The sequence below is a fragment of the Camelus bactrianus genome, chromosome 19, assembly GCF_048773025.1.
Source record: "Camelus bactrianus isolate YW-2024 breed Bactrian camel chromosome 19, ASM4877302v1, whole genome shotgun sequence".
Classification (NCBI taxonomy): Eukaryota; Metazoa; Chordata; class Mammalia; order Artiodactyla; family Camelidae; genus Camelus; species Camelus bactrianus.
The window spans coordinates 3,936,549-3,963,542 of NC_133557.1; the positions used below are offsets into that span (position 1 = coordinate 3,936,549).

Consider the following 26,994-nt stretch of genomic DNA (forward strand, 5'->3'; position numbering starts at 1 on the left):
TTAGAATTCATATCAATGTGATCTGTTTCATGAACAAAAATCTTCCTGAACAAGAGATCCGAGAGGGCACCATTTAAAAAAAAAAAAAAGGATCTTTTATTGGTGCAAATTTGGGGATCACAGATAGAAACTATCCGACTCCAATCCACTTCTGCTACCTGAGTGATCTGTCACTAGGAATCAGCAAAATATGGACACTCTATTCAGACCATAATTTGGCCAGAATTTAGAAGAAGGGTTCACACGAGGCTAAAGTCCAGCTTCCACAACAGGCAGAGAAAGTCACATACCAACCAGAATCATCCTCATAGCCTTGGAATTTGACTGACTGACCCTGCCAGACGCCACAACTGGAACTCTGACTCTGGACATAAATTAAAAAGCAGGGTTTATGTCATGGTTTGGGGAAAGACCATGAGTCAAACTGTGCCAAGCCCGCTTCAAAAGTTGAACTGGGAAAAAAAAGAAAAAAAGAAAAAAAAAAAAAGATGCACTGGAGCAACAACAAACTTTGGTTCCCCCCGACCAGAATACACACAAGACACCGACCCTGAAACCTAACATGGGATAGGATGATTTAAAAAAAAAAAAAAGTAGTTGATGGTTTTCTGTTTTCTTTTTCAAGTTTTCCTGGCCTAAAACAAACTGTTTCCTTTCCAATAAAGAAACAATGCCAAATTCTGAAAAGGAAATCTGTCTGACTTAATGGGTAAGCACATAAAAGCTGGAAAGGGGAGTATTATGGGAAAAGCAGAGCAGCTCGGACCTATGAGGTGGGCCCCCAGATTTACTGGTGAAAGGACCAAGGGTCAGAGAAGGGAGTGTGTGGGTCATAATTACAAACAGGTTGCATGATAGAGGTCAGCTAAACAAAATTGAGTATTTTTTCAATTTGAAAATCCCAGTTCCAGCAATTGACTAAGAGCTAAGAGAAGCTTCCATAGCTTACGCCCATAACTCACGTAGTTTTCTTCCAAGCGGACATCATTTGAGATCTAGTTCAATTAAGTCAGGAGTAGTATAATAGACAGTTTTATGCATTTAATAAAGATCTGTCAAATAAATGCACAAATGAGGTGGGCAACTAATAGCACATCATGAAATCTAAACCAAAGGTCATTAGAAATGACAAAAATAAAATCCCCAGGTAAGGCAGTGATACTTTTTGCCTAACCAAAATTTATAACCTTGATTTTCTCTGCGGGGCAGTGCGTCAGGCTAAAATGGTCTGTTCCCCTGACTCTCTTGCACCAGGGGTAGCCATGTGACATTGTTTTGGTCAGTGAGGTGCAAGAAAGAAGGCACTGAGGAAGTCTACAATCAAGATATGAGCACATCCCCTTCCCTTTTTCCTGGGAACAGCTGCTGGAAGGTGCAGGGCCATCTCCCACCCAAGGGGACAAACGCCAGACAAGAAAAACTGAGAGACGGAAAGAACCTGGTTCTCGATGGCATTGCTCCCAAAAATGCCTGGATTCCCAAACTCGCACTTCATGTTAGGCATGACTTTTGGAAGTTCAAGTTGCTGTCTTCTATAATCCACGGGCAAAAACGTTCACAGGCAAAAATATTCTAACAAAGAGATTGGAGAGGGCACCATTAAAAAAAACAAAAAAGATCTTCTATTGGTGCAAATTTTGGGATCTTTCCCTCTGTGGGAAAATGAGGTGAAGACATCACATCTTTCCCTCTGTATTCTCAGAAGCTGCTTCTATTTCCACGGACTCTGATGCTCCACATAACTGTCCAATAACAGGGCTACGAAATCATCGCTGACCTCACCAACACTTCCCACTTGACAAGAGGCCCCATCATGCTAAAAGGCAACAAGTCTAAAGGCAGGCAGCCAGCAGGAAAACTATCAGGAACAACAGGCCACATCATTCTCCAGAACCACACAGTGCCCACCTATGGACCATTGCACTCTCCTGTCAGGGATACAAGAGGAAATGACCAATGTTCACAGCAGCACTGTGTACAACAGCCAAGACGTGGATGCAACCTAAAGGCCCATTGACAGATGACTGGATAAAGAAGATGTGGGGGGGGGGGTGTACACAATGGAACACTACTCAGCCATAAAAAAAGAATGAAATAATGCCATTGGCAGCAACATGGATGGACCTAGAGATTATCACACTAAGTAAGCCAGAAAGAGAAAGAAAAATACTACATGACATCACTGAATATGCGGAATCTACAAAAATGACACAAATGAACTTATTTACAAAACAGAGACAGACTCACAAACATAGAAAATAAACTTATGGTTACCAGAGGGGAAAGGAGGTAGGGAGGGATAAATTGGGAGTTTGGGATTTGCAGATACTAATTATTGTATATAAATAGATAAACAACAAGGTCCTACTGTACAGCACAGGGAACTACATTCAATACCTTGTAATGGCCTATAATGTAAAAGAATATGAAAAGGAATATATATATATGTGTGTATAAATGAATCATGATGCTGTACCCCAGAGATTAACACAACATTGTAAATCACCTGTACTTCAATTTTTAAAAATTAACAAAGAAAAAAAGAAAAAGAAAATGACCACAAACAGAGCAATGCTATTCCAATGATCAAGAAATGGAGGGTCTTCTAGGTTAAGACGGTCTCAAAACCTGTATATCTCAACAAAGAAGGGAAGGAAATGTTTAGAGGCCTGGCTGAATTAAACATCAGAAACAAAACATCTCTAAAAACCAGGAAACAAGAATAGGGCACCTCTTGAGGGCTTGAGGGCAGTCCTGGTTGAGAGGCCCCTACTGTGTGCTTCTGCAGGGCCTCAGCAACGCACCTCCTGGAACTGAAAATTCTAGGCATTTCTCCCTTAGCTGCTGATCTCTCTTGACACATAAATTCCCGGAGCTCAGGAAAGCTGGCATGTTACAAGTGTGGACAAATGCCAAATGAAGACATGAGCAAAACAACATACAGACCCCTCTTCCCAGGGGCCTTATGAAAAGCATGCAATCCTCAAACAATAAAAAATCTGGGACCATCATTTCCCTAGAAATGTGATGAGTTGTATGAACTGTTCAACTGACCCAACAGGACATATTTAATTCAAAAATCTACAGAAAAAAAAAAAAAAGGATGACACTTACAAAGCAGCTATTCTAAGCCAGGTGATGAGGGAGGGACTTTACACCCAGTGTTTCATTCATCTTCACAACCCCCACCCCAGTTAACCTCTAGGGTCTCCCCTTTCAGATGAGGACAAGTTCAGAGGGAGCCAGGGCACTCCCCAAAGGTGACATAACCCCCAAAAAGGCAGACCGGATATTCAAACCCAGGAATGTCACTCTCACATTTCTGCTATGTCATGCTGCTTCTCCACTTTGGTCTTCAGTAAAATATTGTGTATAAACTGTACACATGAGCTGAGATAACATTCACGAGAACTTTCAGTTTATGGCCTCAAAATCACATATGCGGGGTGAGGGGCCACTGTAACCTCAAGCACAATCACCGTCTGCCCATGCCAGAAATCAGACAGGGGTTGGCATGACAAAGATAATGACCTCTAGCTCATCTGACAGCCTTAGGGAATTACAAAGGTTCTATTCACTGACAGCATTTTTTTTTTAAAAGCCACTATGTACTTGTATGACCTAGAAATTCTGCAGAACAAACCTATGAGCCTATGACTTCAGTTTCTCTCAGAAATCAATATCCCCCCACCCTGATTGTACACACATGTACTACAGGTGCATGTATGTGCCCAACATGTGTGGCACCATGACCCTGGAGACTAGTCAGTGGGTAAGCTTACAGTAAAACCCACTGCTATGATAAGCAATGCTGCTGAGTATCAGGGTGCTTGTATCTTTTCAAATTAAAAGTTTTCTCTGGATTATATGCCCATCGACAGGTAATTGGATAAAGAAGGTGGAGTAAGTGTACACACACACACACACACACACACACACACACACACACACTGGAATACTACTCAGCCATAAAAAAGAATAAAACAATGCCATCTGCAGCAACATGGATGGACCTAAAGATGATCATACTAAGTGAAGTAAGTACAAGACAAACACCATATGATATCACTTATATGTGGAATCCAAAAAATGACACAAATGAGCTTATTCACAAAACAGAAACAGATTCACATTCACAGACATAGAAAACAAACTTATGGTTACCAAAGGGAAAGGGGTGGGGTAGGGATAAATTAGGAGTTTGGAATTAGCAGGTACAAATTCCTATATAAAAAAGAGATAAACAACATGGTCCTACTGTATAGCACAGGGAACTATATTTAATAGCTTATAATAACCTATAATGAAAAAGAATATATATATAAATATGTGTAACTGAATCACTTTGCAATACACCAGAAACTAACACAACATTGTAAATCAACCATACTTCAATTTAAAAAAAACAAACCCATTGCTTCTATGCATACAAGATATCAGATCTATTGAAGCAATTTAAAATAAGAGATTCATGTGAAACAAAAGGGAGAAAAAAATCCACCGTCAAAAGAAAAAAAAAATGGATGCATTTTGCGATAGACTGGTAACATTTTCATTGAATAAATAATACCTCTTTGAAGCTGGTGAAAATGTAGTAGAAATATTTATCCAGTAAACATCTTAATGAAATAAACTGTTATGACTCCAAAGAAACCTAATTTAACAACTTTCATAAATCCTCATGGAGAAGAAATAGACTCACCACCCCCGAAACATTTGGCAATTATTTTTACACAATATGTGCACAGTCTGTGATGTACGTGCAGAGATGGAGAAGTTAACTGCGGCAAATTAGCCTAATCACGATCCTCTTTGCTCTGCCATTTCAGGGGAACCTTTACAGAGATTTTTTTTAAACAATATCAAGTATTTTGCAAGTCATCATTTCTATCGGGACAGCTATCTAATACCCATTTTTTAAAAAACCTGAAAAATGTGTTAGAGGCCAAATTCACTTTGGGACAGTTATTATGTGATAAGACATGTTTCCTTTTTTTCCTCCCCCTTTCTATTAGTTATCTATTATTTTCAGATGTTCCACACACAGATCTTTGGTGGGGGGAATCATGATTTAGTACAAGGACATTGAGACTTTTTCCAAATAATGAACGAATTATTTTTAAAGAAAATAAACATATTCCGTATTTTTTTTTTTTTTTGGCTAACCCATTTCAGTTCTTTCCCATGATACAGGAAAAAAAAAATAGTATTCTCAAACTCACAGTTTTTTCTCTGTAATTTTTTGAAGTGCTCAATCTTCACCAAAGGCTAATCATTTTAAAAGACAATTTTTATAATAAAGGAAACAAGATGAAGATACTTTTACAAAGGCAGTATCTAGGAAAACTTAAAAGTAGAACTCTGTACACAACTTCTTTTAAATCTCTTGCCCAAAACTCCAAGCTTTCTAGCAGATTAGGACTCCTTCACTCCTTGAAGCTTACCTTGCTTCAAGCACACCCAGAAAAATAGGCCAAAAGTATTCAGATTCCCCCTTGCATTTGACCCCACAAAACAGGCAGATACTGCCCCATTTACAGAAGGAAAAAAAAAAATTGATGCCCACATTAAATTAACTGTCAAAAGAAGTTCCAGGGCTAGACCTTAAAACAGGCTTCAATATTAAAATATCCCTTTTCTGAGGCACTAGCTCACTTTCCTTATATCTTTTTCTGCATTCTAAAGTAATTCTTATTAACAGACAAAGTCTCAAAAATGTACACAAAAATCTACTCTACAAATAAAGTTTGGAAAGTTATAATTAGCAGATTTCTGGTGATAACGGATACAATCTTGGTGCAGCTTCCTGCATACAAAGTCAAGCCGTAAAAGGGAATTCTTACTAGTCTTTACAGAAAAATGAGTGAGCTGATTAAATATAGATCAAAGGCAGCTCTGCCACGAAAAGGCCGATTTTTATATCTCGTGGAAAGAACAATATCAATAAACAGAAAGCAATCTGGTGTCCCTCATTCGAGCCTGTAATGACTATCTGTTTATGATTAGATCAAGATCAAGCACTTTTGACCCTTCTTTGTGCCTTTTGGTTACTCTCCGATATTTTTAGCATGATCATGTATTATTTTTATAAGCTCCAAAGTTTTTTTTTTTTTAATCCTAGACACTGCCGAGATATAATCTCTTTTTTAGTCACATAAATCACTACTGTGAAATAAACGAGGCATGTTAATATATTTGGAAAAATACACTGATGATTAGTTATACTTATGCCTGTAAAATGGCTTATCTTGTAGCTTACAGATTCTAGTACAAAGTCACATCAAATGTTTTAAGGTTATTTCCTGTTTCAAAATAAGCTAACCAATGAACTGATAAATACATTTTATATTCATCTGTATCTACTCCAAAAATTGGGAAAATTACTTGTTTCTTCCAACCGGTCTCCTTGATCTGTGCTACTTAATCTTTGCCAATTCATCAAATGCATTTGAGGTGACCCCATCCTGCATCATCTCTTTCTCTGACAGCTATATCGGGACTATAAAAATATATATTTGTGTGTGTATATATACATATACATTATATAAACATAAATATACTTATACACACATATTATATATGCATACATATAATATATTCACATATATAATGTATAATATATAATGTATAAATATATATGATACATAGTGTATAAATATATATATAATGTATAAATATACATACGCACTGTTTAGAGATTTCCACCAGGGAAGCCCTGTCATCCCCATTCCAGGTTTTAGCTGCCTTAGCCAACCTGACCAACGAGTCTGAGCTAACAACAGTTTTGAATTTTGATTCCACTTAAGTGACCAACTGTTTAACCAAATGAGGAAAGAGTGTTGTAGATCAGAAACCTCACTCTTCTTATTATACCTGTCACCTGACTTTCCCCAGAGACCAATATCCTGAAATCACCATGAGTTGATTCATTAAGCATTTATTTTGTACTTAGTGTTTCATTACCGTGAAGGCAGAAGATTCTTGAGTGTGGTAGTTCACAAGTTACAAATGTAACTGAAGATATAACACTTCTCTGTGCATCTTGCCCGATAAGCCAATAATTTCAAAGTTCTTTTCAACAGAAGTAGAAAGGAAAGTCTCAGTGCTGAAGGCAATAGGTGATGAGTTCCCACCACATGACCATGGGACTTGCTGGAGGTGGCCAGACCAGTCCAGAGGTCACCTCCAGGGTCCATGCATGAGAACTCACTGCAGAAAACACTTCATCAAAGAGAATTCTCAAGGAGACAGTGGTTCCATTTCTCTGCTCTCTATCAGCTCAGATCAAGTCCCCAAACAACCCTCAAACCGTGGGGCTATCTGCAATGAGAGAGGCTGATAATCTATTATTGCCTGGTTGGATGCTTGCCTCTGTGCAGAAATTCACAGCCTGTTCAGTGGGGCAAGTGTGAGGATGGAGCCCTCAAACCTGGCAGATGCTGCCTGCAATAGTAGAGGGAGGCAACAGAGCCTCAGCGAAAGTGGAAATTAATTTGACGGTGCTAACATGTGAGTTTCCCAAGGACCAAGTGGATCCCTAGGAGGGAATGAGGTTTGAGTGATCCTAATAGGTCCCTACCCAAGCATGCTGCCTGGACAGGGGCTCAGGGATACTCCAGTGATATACCTCTTGAGGACAGGAGCTGCCAGGCATGAGTGATCACCCAGGAATTGCACTGCTCACATCCAAAAATGGCATGGTATCGATGGACCCTGCAGAGGACCTCCCAAGAACTCATTAGGGTATGTATAAGAAAGAGCTGCCCATGAAAATAACAGCACCAGCTAACTGCAACAGCCTTGGCCCCTTTTCTGCCCCTGCCAACTCTGGAGAAGCCCGAGACAGTGGGCAGAAGGAAGTACAGACAGGAAACATGACCCTTCTTCCTTGCTGATGATCATCCAAGCTAGGGTTCAGGTCTGAGGATGGAAATGGGGAGAAGCTATAAACTGGGCCAAAAAATGGAAGTTTTATTTACATTGTACTACATTTTCTAATATTTCAAAATTAGGTTTTCCAATACTTTCCAAAGAAGAATAAAGCTATTCTCTGTGTCTTACTAAGTTCCACTAATAAGTATCCAACCTATACAAGATTATTTTTTATGAAGTTAAATCATAAAGAAAAGTAAGAAGACATAGAAAATCAAAATGTAAATTTAATACACCTCTTAAGATTTTAACTCCAGAATATAACCATATTAACAATGACTTTAAATGTAAATGGACTAAATATTCCATTCAAATGGCAAAGACTGTCAGAATGGATATAATAATAATAATAATAATAACAATAATAGAATAAGAATCAACTATATGCTCTCTACAAAGAAACGCACTTTAAATAGAAACACATAAATAGGTTAGGTGGAAAAAAATTACACCATGCATGCGAACAGTAAGCAAAAAAAACACCTTAACTGGCTGTATTAACATCAGATGAATACACTTCAAAACTAGGGGTATTACTAGAGACAAAGAGGAACACTTCAGGATGATAAAAGGGTAAATCTGAAAGAATGCTACAGAACTAAGCCCTTCACTTAAGACAGAAGGAAACTGAGACAGATGACTTGCTGAAAGACACTTAGCTAAGCGAATGCCTAGCTACAAGTCACTCCTCCCAAATCCTTTTTCAGAGCCTTTTTCATTTAACCAGTGCCCCTATAATCTGAGGTCATTCAACACAAAAGCAACCAGCCTACTTGGTCAAAACCATCAATTCAGTAGCTACCCAGACACAGCCTTAGGGGAGGAGGGGGGCCACAGGGAATGAGAGAGAGGGTGGGAGCCTGAGCAGGGTCTGGCTCCAGATTCAAGCCCTGCAACTTGCTAGTTGGGCAGCCCTGAACAAATCACTTAAATGGGCCTCAGTTTCCTTATCTACAGAATGGGAACACCATTCACCACTCTCACAAGATTGATGTAAATATGACCATGCGGAAGAGGACAGCAACTCGCCGAAGGTCACTCAGCTAGTCAGTGACAAAGCCAGGACCCCACAACACAGACTCACAGCCATTTTGTTACGCTGTCTCCCCAGTGAGTTATGCCCAAACAGAAGTACCTGGTGGAATGCCTGACGTTTTCTGAGCACTTGAAAAATAGCCTCCCCAGCATACGGACACTATGTATACTTGAGAGCAAGTCTAGGAAGGTGTTTTCTGTGCAGGATCCTCAGCTATAAATTACATCCTTTTCAATCTAGATCAAATGAGTTTCAGACAATCACTGTGTTCTCTGTCATGGTAGGGCTGCCTCACTCTGGAACGTCATCTGGTCTAAGTGAGTAGAGCGGACAGGGTAAAAATTTCAATGATAATTTAATTCTTATCACTTCTTGCACCACAAAATGAGTCATGCAATGGACACATTTTATCACATTCCTTCCAAAAAAAAAGCTTAAACATATTTTGTTCAAAGAAGAAAGGCATTCCTCCAGATGTTGTGGTTATAATGATCAGAAAGTCAACAGCCTCAGGACGGTAAGCCTAACCTTTAGTTTGGTGAAGGAGTCTTCAAAACAGAAACTCTTTCCCGTGGTTAAGTCAGTCTGTGCCGTATAAGGCCAATCCCTGCATAAAGTATCTTGATCATTTTCTGGATGGTTTTTATTACATAATTGAGGATGTTATAGGAATAGGCATTTATAATCACAGTGGGCTTTATGATTTCAGAGTCCAGTCAACTCTCCTCAAGTCTCTGAGAGTCAAGGTTATAGTCAAAGTCAGTGTATTTTCAACCCAGGAAAACGGGTGTCAGTAAGGTACACAGACGCCCACAGCACCACCTCACAAACCACATGAAATTTAACATTAAGACAAAGCTTGATAATTAATGTTGAAAAATGCATCACTTGGCTACCGATTTCAGAAACAGCAGAGCGCACACAAACCCAAAATAGGACACACAAAACCATGAAATAAGAAAGAGACATGGATAAACAACATGTGGTTAGTGCTCCGATCTTACACACTCATTGTAGAACACATTTAAGAGCCTACTACGCGTTAGTCACTGCAGAAATTTGATTTTAAAGTTAAGAATGAATTATGATCACTTGAAAGCTTCACCAAAGGGCTCAAAATTAGTTTATTCAAATAGATTCAAGTGAATTCATGCGGTCAGTGAAATTTCATGTGCATATAAATAGAGGAGTCAAGACATCTTATTACCTCAACCCCATTCTATGTGGTAGCTATGTCAGGTTCTGGGCAGAGTATTTTTAACAAAATAGATCATATCCAAACTATCAAATTTCTGCATGATTTAAGAAAACAGCATTATATACTGTTTAAAAAGCACCAAATCAAGCAAAATACTACCTTGCACTTAATGAAAATCCACACAATTTACTCTCCACAAAAGAGTACTGGAAAAGTACCAATTACCTAAGGAGAAATTAACATATTTCCTGGACCACTTAAAAGTTAAGTTAGAGAGTAAAAGTTAAGACAGAAGAACCAAAATCACTTATTTTGTTTTAAAAAAAAACTCACCCCAGGACTGAAGCAGAGAAATTCAGTAAGTACACATTACTTATCAAATTATCACTTTTATTTTTGTGTTAAATTTAACACAAAATGTTTCAACCCTAAGATGCCTTAAAGAAGGATGTGAAATTCACACAGGAAAGACAGATAGATTAGATAGATAGATAGATAGATAGATAGATAGAAAGAAAGAAGAAAGAAAGTAAAAGAGGTAGATAAACCGACTAAAGGAAATACATGATTTATCTAATAAAGGAAATACATGACTTACCTAATCTCTTCCCATAAACAAGATGACTTACCAAAGTTCAGTGAAACCAAACACCCTGTAAACTAAGCCCACTAGAGACAAAAAACGACCTTTTGAATTAGAAATATATGGTTAAATATCAAAATTATTATTTTGAAATGACAGAAGAGCAGATGTGGTTTTTTAATCATTATTCTAATGTGACCAGTCTGCTTTCCTAAATATGATCAAGTCCATTCCTTTAAATAATGTTAACAGATAGTCTATGTGCTAAACATTGTGCTGGGTGAAAGAGGAAACAGAAACCGGCAACCTCACCTAAGGAGGCTGTGTGCATGTGTGTGTGTGCGTGCGTGTGTGTGTGTGTAGGGCTGGGACACTGGAAGTCAAACACGTACCTGGACAAGCACAGTGTCATGAGTGCTATGGAGACAGCACTCACAAAAAAGGAAACAGAGTAATTCAATCATTTGTATTATTTTGCTCTGCAATCCCTTTTGTTTGTTTTGGTTTCTCGATTGGTAGGAATGCCTTCAGCCGCACGTAACAGAAACCCCACCATACGGGCTTGCTAGGGCGGCCATAACAACCAAACACTAGACTAGGTGGCTTAGACAACAGAAATGTACGTTTTCACAGTGCTGGAGACTGGCAGTCCAAGATCGAGGGCTGTTTTCCGGGAACTCTCCTTGGTGTGAAGACAACATTTCCACGCTGCATCCTCAGGCGGCCTGCCCTCCGTAGGCACCCACACACCCCTGCTTCTCTCCTGTGTGCTAACAGCTCTTCGTACAAGGACACCAGTCAGGTTGGATTAGGTCTAACAGCTTCCCTTTAAACCTATTTATCTCGTTAAAGGCCTTATCTCCAAATACAGTCACGTTCTGAGGTACCGAGGGGTAAGGCTTCAACCTATGCATTTTGGAGGAGACACAGTTCAGTCCATAACATCCATCAAAGTGACTTAACCAAACAGTCTCTTATTTTTCTCAGTTAGCCAGACATTCATAGGGAAGCTGATCAGGGCTGGTGAAGCCACTCAAGTCAGGCTTCCAGAAACTGTGAGCCTGCATCTCCTGTCCTGTCACCTTCCATGTATGACTCGCACCGTCACAACCACCAGACAGTGTCTGCGAGTGTCCAGGTTCCGGGAAGGAAAGGAAGCAACCAGGAAGAAGTCGCCAACCTCTCGCTGGTCAGAAGTGGGTGAGCCCTCCTGGCTGCAGGGGAGGCCCAGGAGGGCAGTATTTTCAAGTGGGCACATTGCTACCCTGAACCAAAAATCACAGCTCCATCAGAAAGAAGGGAGCGAGAACTGTACCCCAAGCATCTCACTAACCACAGAGGTATCCTACAGCCCCAGCTTGACCTTAGTTCGAAGTCTGTCTGCGTTGCTGATCACTGTGCGATCCTGAGTAAATGCTTTCATCACTCAGGTTTCTGAGTATGGAGTGGGATGATGGTACACAGCCCACAGAACCACTGAGAGGCTGAAATCAGGCTGCATTCATTGAAAGGCCGAGGACTCACTGCCTTAAGACACGGCTTGAGGCCTGGTGGTAAGGTGTCCTGGGAAATCACAACATTCTAAAATATCACAGAGCCGCCCAGTAAAGACTCAAAAATACCAAAGAACTGACTCCATTTCTTTATCATGTGAATTTTCACGTATCCCAATCCACAGCGTGGCCAAAGGGCCTGCAGTCTCCAACTCTTCCTCTCTTGTGTGTGCACGTGTGTGTGTGTGTGTGTGTGTGTGTGTCTTCCTTTCTGATGGTCTTACCCCCTCCATGAGGGTAGGAAGCACTGATTTATTTGCATCCTGTCTCTTCTACAATCAAAAGGCTGCTTTCAGGAATTCCTCTTGAGATTTTCTACACCAGAAACCTATTTAGAAGTGAGGTATACCTTCTAGGGAATTTATGCCTTCACTTCTCCAACAAAGACGGGAAAGCTTTGGTTTGGTAAAAAGTGGAACCTTTCCAGAAGGGTTTTAAAACGTATTTGCTGCTCTTAATTGAGGAGTGGGTTCCTTCTGGTTGTCAATCCCGATGTAAAACCTGTTGGTCTGCTATGTTTGTAAATTCAAGCCGAGAAAATAAAAATTGACACGTAACAGAGCGAGCTTGATTCAAGCACGGTCACTCACAGGATAGATATTAATACCCAAATCATGTGTGCCTTTAAATTTTCTCCTTTCCCTCTGGTAGCTGCACAAGGAATCTCTGTGTGTTACTTATGACAGATGGGAGAGGAACTTCACCCAGTTACTTTGAAATTCCTTCAAAGGGAATGAAAAATGGACAGAATGAGGCCAGACTTAAGATGCTCAGAGGGTCTCACAGGTCCAAAAAGGCTCTAAATAAAAGGAACTATTCTCTGTATTTCCAAAAGGCTATCATGAAATATTTTCTCAGCAGCTGCAATAACTAAACAACAATCCTGCTAAATGTTGTCACTGTTCAAATTTGAATAATAATGTATCAAATTATTAATACACTTAGCCAGCACTTTTTTCAGCACAAAGCTAAAAGAAATTTGATAAATCACAAAAAGATGCCAATCATGAAGAAGAAACCTCTCAAACACTTCTGATGCTGCAGGCTTAGGGAGGAGGGGAGGTTAAGACTGTCCAAGCCACACTTATCATAAGATTCAAAGCAACGACCTGAATAAAAAGTTCCCTTTCAATCTGGGAACTACAAAAGGTGCTCTCCTAAAAACAGTATTCAGCAGAATATTTTCCTTCAATTAATTAATAGCTCTCTTGCTTTCTCTCTTTGGCACTGAAACATTCACAGGTCATTTGGAAAATAAAATGCTGGAAGAAAATAAATGCAAAGCATTTCAGATTACCTAGGAGTCCCACTTAATAAAACATAATCTGATTAAATAAATGCTTTTTTCCTCTAAACTTCCAACCAAGTTTGGAATAAGGAAACGTCCCTGATTCAGGGTCTAACACACTGTAAGGAATATAACTTGATTAAAATTGAACCCATAAAATGGAAAAAAAAACAGTGTGAGACTGTACCCACCATGAATAAATCATACACTATCTTCAGGGAAATGTATCCTCTGGTGCTAGTATACTAATAAATTAAAATATCTGAATTTCTGTTAGCAGAAATAATGAATATAAACTTTTCAAGTTACTGGTCATCTCTAAATTGATCACTATGCTACTTCTCAGCGACCAGTGTAAACAATCATGGAATACTTTTATTCTGTAAAAAGTCTGCAGATGATTTCAATTTATTACACATGGCACCTCTTCTGCTTATTCATCAGACTGCTTTCCTAATTTGCCCAGTTTGCAGACTATGCAATAATGGCACTTACTTATTCATTCAACGAAGAGACAGTGATTCAGTCTCTAATATGCACCAGATTCTCCCCTTTCCCGAGAAAGTCATGCTGCGGCTCAACTTTGCAAACCATTCAACAGGAGGATGGAGGCAGGGCACCAGACCTAGGGCTGAAATCAAGGAAGGCTTTGCAGAGAAGGTGACAACTGGGTGAGGTCTGTCAGGCCTGGAGGATTCACCAGGGGTTGGGCACAAAGTCAGCACAGACACTCTGGCCACAGACTTGATGTTGCCGGCATTCTACTATCACTTGTTACAGGTGATGCAAATAAAGGTATTAAAACTTCACTGCAGGGGTCTGGCCATGGATGGCATATACTTGGCAAATTAGGAGAAGAGAATTAAGTCCTGAGAGCAACAGGGAGCTGTTAGAGCATTTCAGAGGTAGCACTATAATAAGATTTGTTGTGTGCAAATTACTTCAGCCGAATATGGAGAGTAGAGCAAAGGGGCAAAAATGTAAACTTATAAAGTGGCTGTTTAATTGTCCATCTCCTCCAGTGCACTGCAAACCCCAGAGGGCAGGAGCTGCAACTAGCCTCCTGTGACAATCGCTGGTACTCACTTACTAGCCAACAGAACACATGAAAGGGTGCATGCACGAGACAGAGAGACAGCAACAGAGAAACCGATTAAAAGGTTACTGGAAGAGCCAAGGCATGAAACACTGAGGACACGAACTCAGTCAGGCAGTGTCACCGGGAAAGGAGAGGTGTGGACAGACAGGCAAGATGTTAACAGTGAACTCAACAGACTGGTGACTGCTGGCTTCAAGATTTGGAACCCAGGCTGAAACACAGGTCTGGAGTGAAGCTAAGGGCTTCTGTTGGGGGGGGGGGGGCACGCTGATTTGAAAGTAACCATAAGACTTCAATGTCAAGATCTCCAGCAGACAGTGAGTTATAGAGAGCTGGGGCTCACATGAGAAGTCAGGGATACGGGAGTCACCCGGGTTGTAAAAGAAGGTACAAGTGGATGAGTTATCTTGCACTGAAAGTGTCTGTGCCATGAGAAGAGTCGTGAGCAATGGCGAGGCCTCCAGAGAATCCCATCTTAAAGGCTGGATGATGGAAGAGGCGCTCAAAGCTGGCCTGCCTCCAATATATGGAAACAGTATCGAATCAGGACCTTTAGGAGCCTGTAAGGGTAACAGCAAAAACGAATTAGTCTAGTGCAATTCCTTCAAAGGGAAGGGCTGTGACTTCCCCAGAGTCACCAACTTCACAGCAGCAGGTGCTAAGGGCTCATGTCTTGGTTTCTTAACACCAAGAAACGAGTCAGTAAGAAGAAATGAACTCTGATGTTCCTTCCAGCAGTAAGACCTTCATGATTCTAATCCAGCTCCGTTGCCTGTTTATTCAGGACAAGTACACAAACTATACGGGGCCATCTTCATCTTTTCAAACAACAGCACCAAGAAAACGAGGGACTCACGGAGCCTGAAGTCTCGGAGCCTGACTGCCAGGCCGAACAAATGGGAAAACCCTGCTTGTCCGCTTCTACTCAGTGGTGCTAATGATTCCGTTAAATTGACTTCTTTGTAGGAAAATTACTGTAGTTAATCACCTTCATTTCCTCCTAGTCTCTTCCCCCAGGTACCTGACATTTTAGAGGAAATATTTTCATAAAATATTCAAAGCCAAGGAATTCTATCTCAGGTATCCAACTCCATGTTGATAGGTGTTATGAATCCCCTGTCTCTCCCGTCTAGAGCCTACAATTTTGGCTCTTTGGATAAACACATCAAGTTTCCCATCCTGCTCATTTCCCAAGAATCACAATCCATTCCACATGAACTTAAAAAAAAATCATGTTACTCCAAGACCCCCAGAAATCCTCATGGTATCAGGCATGTGACATTCTAGAACACACCCAACTTCCGTTGGAATATAATCACTGCAGCTGTTTCCTTTTCTTTGGTTACAAAACCAGGCCGTAGGCTTTCCAGCCTGGCCTGACCTCACACCAGGGCACACCTCTGCTCTAGAAGAGCAGGTGGGTAGAGTCCACCATCTGCCGGCCCAGACCCACTCCCCATCCTTCTCCACCCCGGCCTCCTCGCTCCTGCCCCCAGCTTCCATCTGTGTCAGCCTATGGAAGGTACCAACTAGAGTCTGGGGGACAAGAAGAGAGTGAGGGAGGCGTATCTGATCCCCGGTTGTCTCCCTGCAGGGACAGTGCAGGTGGACTGCGTCCCTCTCCAACAGGACACAGCTCTTGTGGGACAGCTCTTCTTGCCCCTTGGAGTAGGAAAGCTGGCCCTGCCCAGTCCCTCTTCATCACTCCCCGGGCTGTGTCCCCCACACCTGCCCACACCTTCTAAAGGGCCTCCTTATTAAGCCCTCCTCAAAGGATTCAGTTTTCTTGTGCCATTCTGTCCCCAGCAGGACCTGAATTACACCAGGTTTAAAAGTGACCAGGTGGGGCCCTCCGCTGTGGCTTTCACAGACATTATCAAAGGAAATCTTCTGTAAACTGTAAAACGCTGTAACATTTCTATGAGCAAAACCTAGTAAGAACAGACTTTCCTGAATATGTAAGGTTTTAATGCCAAGGAAATATGACTGAATCCTACCATATTTCTACAATTCACAGTGTGCTATAAAAATAAACATGCAGAAAGCACACAATCAGAACCGGAATGTCATTGCCAACCTAACAGAATTTTTCTTAAAAATGGGTATCTGGAGAAACAGATGAAAGAACAGAATCCATCCTTGAAAACAGAAACAATGTTTCGTTTTCCTGCTATTTATCCACAGGATTTACTAACCCTGATAATACGATACTTTAGGGTGATTCCAAGTCTTTCAAAGGATATTATAAAATTCTAAAAATTAACTAATAATTTACTTCATGTTATTGAAAACAACTACAATTTCTGAAGCTATCACTTCTGAAAAACGTTAGGAATCAGTGACCTAGATTTTCTGTATTTTTCCTACTATCTCTCTAAATGAAAATAAAGTGTAATTTTTAATTTATACAGCTCTCTGACTATATGTCATTTCTAAACACCGTGGAAATTAACTTCACTTATCTATTAAATAATAAAATTCAATAAAACAGATGCACCTCTGAATCTTCTCATTCTCTAAGTAGAAGGTAAAAGAGATTCTTAAATAATGAATTATTTGAAAGCCTAAAGCTACAAATACACCTGGACAGAATTTCTAGCAAAGAAATTAACTTGACTTTCCCAGGTCAATATCAACCCTGGGCAGTACCTCACTTTTTCCACAGTATATTCAAGTTCCCCAGCCTGAGGAATCTTGAGTTTCACAGCTAACCAATCTGATCAGAATACAGATTTTCAACTCAGATTCTACAAGATCTCTCTTTACTAAAGAGTTTTTAAATTGGCTTCTTCATTGGCAAATTCTTTCTCATGAAAGATTGTATTTTCAAGGAATTTTAAGGACATGGGCTATTTCTAAAGTCATTTCCTGGTGTACCGTATATAACTGAAATCTGACTGAATTAGTAAAGCAACGTATCAATGTGGGACAGACTTCAATTAGAGGATATGTTCATACTCTGGGGTTCCACGAGATAGAAATTCCATGGGGACCTTCGTTAAAGGCAAGCTGGCAGTGCTCTCTCAAGATGTAACATATGCAAACCCTTTGGACCAAAGAGTTCTATTTCTAGGAATTTACCCACAAGACATTCCCACACATGTGCATGAAGACACGAAGGTACAGAGGTCTGCAATTTTTCAGTTTGCAACAGGGATAGCAGGAGAATGGTTAAATAAAACATGCTACAGCCATAGTTTATCCACAGTACTACCAAAGTTTATATAATGTCAGAAAGAAAAACATAATCAGTAAAGAGTACCATGACATACGCTTAAGTGGCAATTACTTAAGTGGTAAGTAAGCAAGTTGCAGGAAAACATACACAGTACGACCCAGATTATGTAATAAGAAAAAGGCATGTACGTGTACTTATATATGTAAATGTGTAAAAAAAAGGAGAAGAGAGAGGTGCTCTAAGCTGTTGCCAATGGTTACACGTGGGTATGGGTGTAGGTGGGAAAGGGTAATTTACATTTCCCTTTGGCATTTCTGCATTATCATTTCCACTGGAACATATTAATGGATCACATCCATCATTTTAAAAACCAATGAAAACAAAAATTGATAGAAATTCTACAGAGGGCTTTAGGGATTTACCTAATGATAGTGCATCAGCAGATCAAAGGGACTTCACTTTCGTTTGATCCAACGGGATACCTCCCTTAAAAGCCAAAACGAAGATGAGGGCTATTAAGTAGATTGCACGGTGAAAAAAACGATCTACATTCTGTATGTCCAGGACAAACACAGAAACTACCAAATAGCAAGGGTCTCATGTGGTTGGTTGGAGTTCAGACTGGTTAGAGTAACTGACATCGACAAGAGAAACTCCACGTTCCCACAAACAAAGCTACCCACTTCTCCACACTTAAGTGTTCTTATTTTAAAGGACCGCCATGAAATAGGAGAGAAAGCCGTGTCCTGCTGGCCTCCCTCAACTCTGAAGATTGGCTAACATCTTAGAAAAACGAGGGAGAGGAAAACAGACAGAAATTCAGGATATGAAATTAGTGTGCACTAGAAATAAATGGCCATAACCACCTTTGTAAGAAATTAAACAGGAAAAAAAAAAAAGCATAAATAAAGAAGGCGCTGTCTTTGCTTAAAGACAACACTAGTTCACCACTTTTCCAAGTCCTTACAGTCGACAAAAGGCTCAAAATGGGAGCGCATGGGCTGGATTTGTTCCACAGACGTGTTTTGTTTGGCAACCCCATGGGCTGACATGTTTGTTTTTACTTTAATAATTTCTAAAGGTTTCTCGATGATATCTCACACTTAAAATAAATCTGGATTTCATGCTTCTCTTGAAAATGGAGAGGTGTGGCAACACTGACTGAGCCCCATGCCCGCCAGGCAGAAATCTGACAGTCCTGCCCCCTAGAAAGGGCCAGGGCAGAGCTTGGATGGACACGGTCCCTCACTCCCTGAGGGATGACAGCTGGGCAGCTGCTGCTGCTTACCTGGACCTCAGAAGAATCAGAGTGGGTCACCCTCGACTGAAACCATGAGGAGCCTCACCTGATAAAAACTGGCCCTTCAGAAAACTAAATTAATTTTTAGGCTACCCCGCATAGCATTTAGGGACCTCCCTCTCCCAGACTTCTGGCCCAGGTACCTGCAGAAACAAAAGCATGGAGGATTAGATCAGGTCCCATTTCAATTCCGTGTTCACAGAAGAGATGCCAGAAGCTTCTCTGTCATACCTCAGCCCGGTCACTTAAAATAATGGTCACAAAACATCCTACCGCAGCAAATCTCTGGGCAGGCAGCCCAGTGGTCAGAAGTTGTCAGCACACGAGGCTTTGAATCCCATCTCAAACTTCAGCTCCCTGAAGTGAGTCACCGCACCTTTCCCAGCCTCAGTTTCCCCAAATGTAAAGTGGAGATACTACTAGTAACCGCCAGAAAAAGCTGTGGGGAGGGCTAAAGGGAGTGGCTCACTGTAAGTGCTCACCCAGTGTCTGTGGTTCTGTTACTGCTGTTGCCATCCATGCGCCGCTGAAGCCTGAAGGGAAACAGGGGTCCCAACACCTTCCAGGAAACATCGCAGATCCCCAAGTTATCCTGGCAATGCTCTCTACTCCCAGGCTGAAACGGCTTAATACGGTCTGTTTCAGCAGCCTGGCTGGGAGACACGGATGCATCTGGCTCCCTGAGTTCTACTTCGAAACCGCGCAGTCACAGAATTTCGAGGCAGTTGGGGCTGAGTGAACGTTAGCCCCCTTAATCCCACTGCAGTCACAGTGAGGCAAGTCCAGAGGGAGACCTGGTGCTTCACAGCGGCCCCAGAGGGTGGCTGGACCTTCTGGGCTCACAGAGGAAGAGAGCAAGTGTCCCTTATTAAAAGTCTTTCAGGGATTGACTCAGCCTGCTTTGCATGGGTAGGTCACTGGCACTTGCGGCTACTGGGGAGGAGAATGAGAATGAGAGGCAGCAACACAACCTGTCCCGGGAGGAGAAGAGGAACAGCAGTGGTGGCCAGAACAGCAGGGGCACAACACCCGGCATCACTTACTGCGTGCCCGGCGCTTTTGCTCCATAGGATTACTCGCATTACAGACGGGGACACCTGAGGCTCAGAGGAGGATGCGCACAGTGACACAGCTAATAACATGACTCAGTCAGGATTCGGGCTCCGGTCCGCCTGATTCCAACACCCGTAGGTCTCCGCGACCTCACACTGCTGAAAGCAAACCCCGACGACCCACCCAGCTGTCTCCAAGAGGAAGTGTCTCTAGAGCAGCTGTCCTTTACTCCTGCAAAGCGGATCACAGTTGAGTGGGTCACAGACGTCCCCCCTTCAATGGGGTGAATCCTACAGACCCTTCTCAGCAAAATGTTTTCAAATGCATAAAATTAAATACAAAGGAAACCAATTATACTGAAATATACCTCTCAAAAAACACACATAGTAATTTACGGGCTTCTTTTTCAACCTATTAAATGCCAAGCTCATCAGTGACTCTACTGCCTGTCTTAACTGTCATTTGGAAGTAAGTGGAAATAAAGACATGATTCATTTACCAGCTAGAAGGACCCACCAAGCCATCATCAGGCAGTTACAGGCTGGTCCCGAGGTGAGGAACTCCTGTCCTGGGTGGAACAGCAAGCTGTCAAGAGTAAAGCTACAGATGAGATGCTTATAATTATTTACTTGGAGTTACTTTCTTCCTCCTGTTCTGAGGAAATGGCTACTTCATTCGTATCAGAGAGAGCTGACTACCTCCTCTCATTGTTCAGGAGAAAAATGCTTTAAGAAGGGCAATGTATCTGAAAGCAATGATCTGCCAGCCCCCAGGGTGGGTCAGCAGTTAGGGGTGGAATTCCCAGCCCTCTGCACACCACAGGATCACGGGACAAGGAGACTCCAGGTCAGGGGGATAAGATAACACTATCTTGCAGTCACATGGCATGCGACCCTCACACTGAAGTTTTCTAGGTCGTAGGCAAAGAGGTGTTCAGAGAAAAACCATCTTCTGATTTATGTCCCTTTCAACTATTCTGATTCCACAAAGAAAAGGAAAGAAAAAGTAAATGGAGTTCACGCAGAGAAAATAACATTTCTGCCGGTCCTTCATCCTCGTGAGCATAAGGATCTGCCAGCTGAGACTTGGAAGGGACGGCATCACTGCTTTCATCTCCTCTGTGAACCTGGGTTACACCTGGAGCATAAGAAAAGCATCCGAGGGCATGAGCTTGCAGCTAGACTTTTACAAAGCGGGCTTTGGGGATGGTTGCTGCAACCGAGCGAAATAGGTCTCGAGAAAAATGACTCTGGGGTGATTCTTAAAAGCAGGTTTAATTTCACTTAGGATAATGCAAACTTCTCACTCGTCCACTCAGTAATACATTTCAGCCAGCTGGACCTCCACCATGGGTGAAGTAAACCCCATTTTTATATTTGGTGAGCTAAAGAATCCCAGCCTCTGAATGTGCAAATACTTCTATCATTCTAAGGCATAACTAGACAAATTACATTACACCTTGAGGAAGCAAATCCATTTTAAAGGAGAAGGCTTGAGCAAAAGAAAAACTCTGAAACAGAAGAACAAATATTGAGGAATTAAATACAGACCTACATAAGGGTAGTACATTTCCTTAATAATACAGAGAAGCAAAAGTGCAGAATGGACAGCACTGAGAATTGAGCAGTGCCCTTGCAAACACAGTTTAAGTGCCAACACCAGCAGCAAAACAACAGAAACTCAGCGAAGAAAAGCTATTTGCTTTTTCTTGACAGATGGGTAAGTCTTTTTGACAGACACTAAGATGGCCTACGAGTTCACATTACAAGGTGAACAGCAACTATTTTAGAAACTTCAGTCCGGACATGAAATACTAAGTGTGATCATTAAAACGTCTCCATTAGTCCTTGACCTCATTCTGCATCTTAAACACACAAGTTCTTGGTTTTACAGGACTCACTGTGATAGACAGATTATGAAAAACTGGGGTCCTTCCTGCTGTTTCATCCTTTATTTCCAAGCGGTCACAGAAAACAAAAATTCAGTCACAATCTGCTAAATAAATTGCAGTTTCCAAGAACATTTTTACTTCCCCCCAAATACGTGAGCTCACTATTAAAGGCATTTGTGGAGAACATGATGAATACATCATCTTTCTTTCCCATGACCATGTTATCTAAGTGCTGTGATCCGCAAAGGTCACATTTATTCTCAACATAAGGTCTTTAAAATAAAAAATAAACTCAGCAGCTAATTAAGAACGTACTTTTTTAAATAATCCACAAAAATTACTGATTGAATGAACTCGATCATTTAAGTTGGCCAGCTACATCTGAAAGTTTGGGGATGAAAATGCAGACACAAAATCCAGAAGCTGACGTCACTTATCCATCACATCTTTTGCCAAACTGGCATGCCATGTGCTGGGTTCAGGGAAAACAACACAGCAGCACTGAAGCTCAATTTTCCCTCAATTTTAACTTGGAAGGTGAGTTAGGGCTGAACATTAGGCAAGCCTTTGCCATGATTTCAATTCTTAATAAATCAAACCCCGAAGCAGACTTCAGTAGTATCCTAGGAAAATACCATGTTCATTTAGATTGCCAAATATAACTGTCCCGTGTTGCCAAAAATCAGCAGTATTCATTCACCTAAAGATGATTTGTTCTTGGGAAAGACAGAATATCAGGACCAGAAGCACAGCTAAGTCTCTGCTGGGGACGAAATATTTCTGAGAGGTGATACAAATTCAAAACTCCATTTCTGCAAAATCATTTTGGTAACCCCTAACACCTTAACACTTCTTAAACTTCCCTGTTTCACTGTCTCAAAGGCTAAAACACACCACCTCAAGATTCCAGGGCGTTTAAGTAGTTGAACATCACTCACATTTTTCAGACACACAAATATAAAACTTACAAAAGAATATTTTAGAACAAAGCTCTTCTGTGTGGGTGTGCATTTGTAAAATAACGGTAGCATTATCCTGACACATACTGTATACCCAGTGATCAAACGGAGTCTTAGAAATTCTATTTTGACAGTTACTTGTAGAATAGCATTTTCAGCAGCGATTAATTCAGAGCTGGGTAGTGATATCATCAAAGCTAAATCAAAACTAAGCTGGAATGGCTGAGTAATAATATAGCTGGAGGGAAATGTAGTCAGTAATCTGAGGTACCTTTAGATGTGTTATAATACATTATATGGAAAGGGTTACTAGTTCCAGCAGCAAAAGTCTCATGTCCATAAAAATGCCAATAAAAAAATGTGACTCTGTTTACGAAGAGATTTTTTTTATGAAAACATGTGTTCTCCCAAGATGGCCATCATTTGTTAAACTTCAAAAGGAAGATGACATAATAGATTAAAACACCAGCTGAAAAATATGCAAGACTGTCCTATCAAAACACAGCACTCCACATTACATAACACGGATAACAGGAGATTAAACCACACGCCCCTGCCCAGCTGAATGTGTGTTCTTCTGCATAATTCTAGTAACTTAGGCCACTGAAGTTGGAAGCATACAAAATACTAGGTCCTCAGTTCAAGCATGTATTTTTGAAACCAAGAGTCTTGACAGAACTTGAAAAAAGTTAAGATTTTACACACACACACACAATATCTTTTTTTCTGAAGAACACAGTTCCTCAGACACCTTATTAACCTCCTTGCAGATTGCCCAGGTACAGTCACTAGTTGCTTCAACTGCTCAGTTTACTTTATCAATCTGATTTCTCTTGAAAGGGGAAACTCAGCTCTATTTTAGACGTTATACAGCTGTCTAAGTTTGAATGAGATTATTGCCAATGAAACAGAATTATTAAACAGCTAACACCACGCACTCATAACTTGATTTACAGACTACCATGTATCATCTTTACAGTTTAAAAAAAAAAAAAAGGTGACCTACCAAGAACGTTTTGGTCAAAATTAAAGTTCAAACATGTGCTTTAGAATAATAGGTAGAATCACTGTAAGAGTTAAAACAAACAAACAAAAAAGTCAGGGTCATCTCTCAAAATATATTTATGAAAGTATAATGGTTATCTGCATTGTTCTCTAGAAAAAAATGCTAATTTTCTGACAGTTCAATGATTCTAGATAGTTTCACTCAGACACAGATGGAAATTGAAGAATTCCGCATCCCCATACTTCTGTAACAGTACTGCCTACAGTCTACAGTCCGAAGTATTGTACTGAGCAGACAGGGTCGAATTAGTTAAAGGAAAAGGCAACTTTAAAATTCTGAGAATAAGATAAAATTTAGTCTCCATCATTTGTATGCTCTTAGGAGGCCGGAACACTGCCCCCAAGGAGTGCCGGCCGGTCAGTGTTGTTTTAAGTGGAAATAGTCAGTAATTTCTATTATTTCCCCAGAAGAGGTAAGAAGATCCACACGGATACACATTTACATGCGTTGCACGGTGCCAACTATTTCCAACCAAAATAATATGCACGTCGGGCCGAGCTATTTCTAGCCAGAAGCGGCCAACGTCTGGGCTGAGTCTAAGGAAACCCAGTCGGCGACGACTATAGGGGGAGGGGGTGGCGGCGGGGACCCCCGCCTCCCGCGCGCGCCTGGCGCCTGGCACCGGCACCTGCACCGGCTCCCGGGCAGGGCATCTGGGTGCGCGCGCGCGTGTCCGGGACGCACCCGCCGGGAGCAAACAAGCCCAGCGGGCCCGGGCGGGCGGGAGCATCCTCGGGCGGGACCCGGAATGCCTTCTCCTACCTGTCACTTTGCCTGGAGCTGCTGCCGAGGATGCGGCCACCGCCGCCGCCTGGAGACCCGGAGGGTGCGCGCGCGGGTGTGCGCGAGCTCTTGTTTGCGGTGCGGCTCACTTACAGCTCCCGGCGCCACCAACCCCCTCCCCCAAGAAAGCGCCGGCCACCGAGCCCCCTCCCGGCGCGTGGGCCCGCCCCCGCCCCGCCCCCGGCCCCCCGCCCCCACCCCCTCCCAGCCCGCGGTCCTCACCTCAGCCCCGGGCGGGGGTCTCCGCGGGCGCGCTCGGGCCGAGCCGCGGGGCAGCGCCGGCCCGCTGCGCCCGCCGGCCCGCTGCGCCCGCCCGCCGGGCTCCGCGTGTCCCGGCTCCGGGCCCCGCCGCCCCTCGCGACCGGCCGCTCCCTCCTTCCCCAGCCCCCGAGTCTCCCTCCTCAATCTCGCCTCCCGGCTCCGGAGCCGGAGCTGTCGCCTCGCAGCCCCAACCTGCCCAGGCTACGGAGCATGCCCAGTGCGGCTCGCCCGGCCGGGCTGGGGGTGGGCAGGGGCCGGGCTGGCCGCGAGCCCGCGGGGCGGGGAGGGGGCGCCGGGCGGCCGGGGGCGGCCTCGCGCCGCGGGCGGCGGCCGGGCGGGGTGGAGGGCCGAGCCGGGAGACGGTGGGTGGGGCGTCGGGGAAGCCGCGCCGCGGCGCGCTCTCCGGGGGTCTCCCCTTCTCCGGTGGCATCATCGCCGCCGCTCGTGCCCCGCGCCTGGGGTCGGGGGGTGCACAGGGTGGCGCCGGGAGCAGCACCTGTGTGGGGTTGGGGGTCCTAAGGGAGACCGGCTGCCCGCTGTGGGCCCTGAGGCGCGGGTGGGTGGTAAAGAGTGGAGAGGGTCTGGACTGACGAAAGCTGATGCCCCAAAGCCGCTGCCCGGGGTGCCCCCCACTGCTTATTTGTTTATATTTTGTTTAATAGACACAGAAAGCGCTTCCAGTGCTTCAGGCACTGTTCTAAACGTTTTTTGTTCCTGTAATCCTTAAAACAATTTTCCAAAGCAAGTACTACTATCTCGTTTTTTTCCCCAGAGGCTTAAACTGAGCCACAGACAGATTAAGTGCTTCCAAAAAGTCTTCCTCCAAGTGCAACCTCGGAGATTCAAACCCCCCAGACTTTGGTCCCTGGGATTCTGGGGCGCAGCTCCAGCCAGTTTCCGGCTCCCCTCCGCCCTAACAAGGCCCTCAGGTGACTCGGCGTCCCCGTCGCGTTCAGACCCTAACGCTGCTCCGTTTAGCATCACCCTTTGTGTGGACCCTCACAACGTGCTGCTCCGGGACTCCCTCCCGGGAGGTCTCCCTCCTCCCGGAGGCCACTCCGCCTTCTCCTCCCGGCCGGTGGCCACCAAAACCCGGAGACGTGGCACCTGCGCATTGGGGACTGGGGCCACGCTCGCCGCTGAACTGGGCATGCTCAGCCGCTGAAGCTGGTCCGGCTGGCCAGGAGGAAAGAGGGAGCCTGGCCGCCAGAGCGGTGTGGGGAGTGGAGGGGGAACGCGTGCTCAGACAATAGCCAGGTCTGGTGGGCTAGAGGCAGTTGCAGGTGCAAAAGGCTCATTCCCCTGGCCTTTCCCAGGCAGAATTAAGAGGAGGGTGATCAAAAGTTTACCAGCTGGGCATCCTTCAGCGGGAGGGGGCTGAGGGCCCGCTGACAACTCCTCAGCTAAATTGCTAAACTGCAGTTTTAGCTGATCCCTGAGAAAACCTGGAAGCGGCTGAGCCTGACTGCATGCTGAGAAAGCCAAGAAAAATAGCCTAGACCGAGTTTCCCTGCGAGACCCTGGGGAAAAGCTTTGGAGTTCTTCATTGTTCCCGAGGCCTTCAAGATGTGGTGACCTTGAGTGATGCCAGGGTGTTAACGGCAGCTCTCCTCAAACTGAAACGTGCCCACAGATCATCTGGAGGTCTTGTTAAAGCGCAGGTTTTGATTTCGCAGGTCTGGGGTAGGACCTGAGATTCTGCATTTCTAACCAGCGTGCCATGCTGATGTTTTTGGTCCTCAGATCAAGCCTGGAGGTTGGGTCAGTATGTGAGGCCTGTTCTCTGTTTCATATTTAACTGAAGTTTAGAAAAC

The 26,994-nt window shown here is 43.1% G+C and overlaps 1 protein-coding gene across 5 annotated transcripts in view; it reads right to left on the reverse strand.

The window, feature by feature from the left end:
• PLCB4 (phospholipase C beta 4) overlaps positions 1-25,347 on the reverse strand; it is a 384,175-nt gene extending 358,828 nt beyond the window's left edge. For 2 of the 5 annotated variants that reach the window (XM_074346931.1, XM_074346929.1), the window contains exon 1: positions 25,142-25,347. The gene's annotated coding sequence lies outside the window, so the exon portion shown is untranslated. Of the gene's footprint in view, positions 1-24,898; positions 25,049-25,141 lie in introns of those variants that run through there. The other 3 variants (XM_074346932.1, XM_074346928.1, XM_074346930.1) reach the window with 2 other exon arrangements.
• Between the last annotated feature and the right edge of the window lie 1,647 nt (positions 25,348-26,994).